Source organism: Toxoplasma gondii, chromosome IX (assembly GCF_000006565.2).
Source record: "Toxoplasma gondii ME49 chromosome IX, whole genome shotgun sequence".
Lineage (NCBI taxonomy): Eukaryota > Apicomplexa > Conoidasida > Eucoccidiorida > Sarcocystidae > Toxoplasma > Toxoplasma gondii.
In genome coordinates, this window is record NC_031477.1 from 13,130 (window position 1) to 16,238 (window position 3,109).

Here is a 3,109-nt window from a genome sequence, read left to right on the forward strand (position 1 = left end):
TAGGCACAACACGACGGCGGCCGAGGAGCGCATGGCGACGGACACAATCGCATCCCCGACTCTACGTCCGGAAACACGGCGACCGCTGCCGCACCGCAAGAACCACCAAACGCTGAAAAACAGCGGACACTCAACAGCAAATTCAGATCCGGCCGCGCAGACCTCTGGCTCCTTTGTTCTGCAAAAACGAGACGCCCCTCATTGCGGTAAACAGACAGGCGAGGTGCGACACATTGCTCTGGTGTTTTCGACTGGGACGATGACAAGAGACACCAACTGTGGCGCCCCGTCGACTGCCTAAATCGAACAGGGAACCCGCTCCGTTAGAGCTCGTCACTGGAGCACTCCGTCCGCCACTCGAACCGAAGCCGCTCAAAACGATGCACAACCGCTGCCTACTCTCGACGGCTGACGAAAGACGCGCTGGACCTCGGAGCAGAAATGGGATCGAACCGTCAATGGACCTACTCCTCCACAGCCACCACTGCTACCCAGCCGCCTACCGCCCGTAGAACCAGACACGAAACACCCTCAGGAGCAGACACCCGAAATAAGCACGCTGTCATCGCCCCACCCTCATACTCGGTCTCGCCGGCTGCGTTTCTCTGTTGCGAATTCACCCAGACACCCTCCTATCGTTGCTTCATGTCACGCGAAACTCGCCCACGTTCCGAAGGACCTCTTCGGTATTTCGGCGCCGGATTGAACTTCAGATCCCTGCCCACCTTCCGGGACTTCCTCAATACGAAGAGGACGAGACCAGGGGACGGCTCAGGCGCTGAAGACACTCAGCCCGGTTTGAGAGAGTGCACAACTAACAGCGTCGTTCGGGCGTCCGCGTGTATCGCCTCTCGTTCCTCTCGACGATCCGTTCGACAAACCTATTTGAGCGTCCTGCTCCAGACTGGACAACACTGAATACGATCGATGGCAAGCACACATCGCTCAAAGCCACATCTCTGCCGCCATCCTCTCAGTAACATCCTCCCATCCTCATCGCATCGAGGAAGTGTGCGAAGTCGCACTGGGAAGCAACACGACAATCAGGCAGAACCGTCACCTAGCGATATCCGATTGCACGGATGATACAAAACAAACATCAGGGGGAGCTGCCGTTGTCGACCGTATCTAAACAAAGAATCCACTCCGACCCGACATCCTTCCACGTGTCCACATCCAGGTCCAAACGTAACCGATGAACCTCTTGTAACGGGTACGTACTCTACCATACTGAGGACAAGCGCCGTGAGCCCCTCAAAAAACATTGAACAACGACATGGACGAAGCGACCCGCCTTCACCCGCTCCTCCGCCTTCCACCCGCCTGCACCAGCCACCCTCGAAACTCAGTACACCCTCAGCACTCCAGCCCCTCCAATCGGTTCCGAGATTTCTTCATTTCAAACGAAGCAGTCGTCCATTTATCCATCCACCTGCCCCACCGCCCGTCCACATACTCACCACTTCATTGCGCCTACAAGCAACTGGTAGACGCAAATCAGCTTCCCCAAACGCACACGCAGAACACACCGGAGATAAAATTGCACGTCGCACACTGGTCCACAGGCGACCGCGCCTCTGCACCCGGGACACCAACGAACATGTGACGCGCCGCAGGTCCCAGCGCATAGCAGGGAAAGAGATGAAGTGTCGAATGGCAAACTGAGGTACCGTTGGGGAGACACCTAACTCAGTCGCTCAGCGGTGACGAGACCTCTCTTGTTGGCGGCCTATACGAAGTGCGGTGCTGCGACCCTTTACACGGCTGTTGCCGTCTTGGGCGGGCAATGCGTGTGACACCACGTGTGTCTGCTGCCGACCTCCTCGACCACGCCCGAATCCGAACTGTGACACGCCGGTTTTGTAAACTGCCAACGCTCTATTCAAACCACCACCGGTGAAGCTTGGATAACGAGAGTGTAAGCCCGAGAGCTGACGAAATCGTCGTGGGCGTCATCCTTATTCTCGCGATGGCGGCAACACAGAAGCAACTCGACCTCATTAACTCCTCCCGCACAGATACGCACACACACACACACACACATGCACTCCCAACCCTGCGAAACGAATACGGTGCCAGCACCCCGACATCCACACCCCGTTCGAGAATATTCTCACTACAAACGCAGTCGCCCCCCGTCCCTTACCACCCACCAGCTGCGACCCTTCTCCACACTCCTTCCGTCGATAGGGATCCGGCGTTAGCAGGAAGAACCAGTGTCTCCTGCCATGCGGGCACAACACGACGGCGGCCGAGGAGCGCATGGCGACGGACACAGTCGCATCGCCGACTCTACATCCGGAAACACGGCGACCTCTGCCGCGCCGCAAGAACCACCAAACGCTGAAAAACAGCGGACACTCAACAGCAAATTCAGATCCGGCCGCGCAGACCTCTGGCTCCTTTGTTCTGCAAAAACGAGACGCCCCTCATTGCGGTAAACAGACAGGCGAGGTGCGACACATTGCTCTGGTGTTTTCGACTGGGACGATGACAAGAGACACCAACTGTGGCGCCCCGTCGACTGCCTAAATCGAACAGGGAACCCGCTCCGTTAGAGCTCGTCACTGGAGCACTCCGTCCGCCACTCGAACCGAAGCCGCTCAAAACGATGCACAACCGCTGCCTACTCTCGACGGCTGACGAAAGACGCGCTGGACCTCGGAGCAGAAATGGGATCGAACCGTCAATGGACCTACTCCTCCACAGCCACCACTGCTACCCAGCCGCCTACCGCCCGTAGAACCAGACACGAAACACCCTCAGGAGCAGACACCCGAAATAAGCACGCTGTCATCGCCCCACCCTCACACTCGGTCTCGCGGCCTACGTTTCTGTGTTGTGAAATACACGCAGACACGATCTATCGTTGCTCCACGTCATGCGAAACACGCCCACGCTCCTAGGCACATCCGCTTCATTCCGGCGCCGGACTGACCTCATATCCCTGCCCACCTACCGGCGGTTGCTACATACGAAGAAGACGAAACCAGGGGACGGCTCAGGCGCTGAAGACACTCAGCCCGTTTTGAGACAGTGCACAACTAACAGCGTCGTTCGGGCGTCCGCGTGCATCGCCTCACTTCCATCTGGATGACTGGTCCGACAA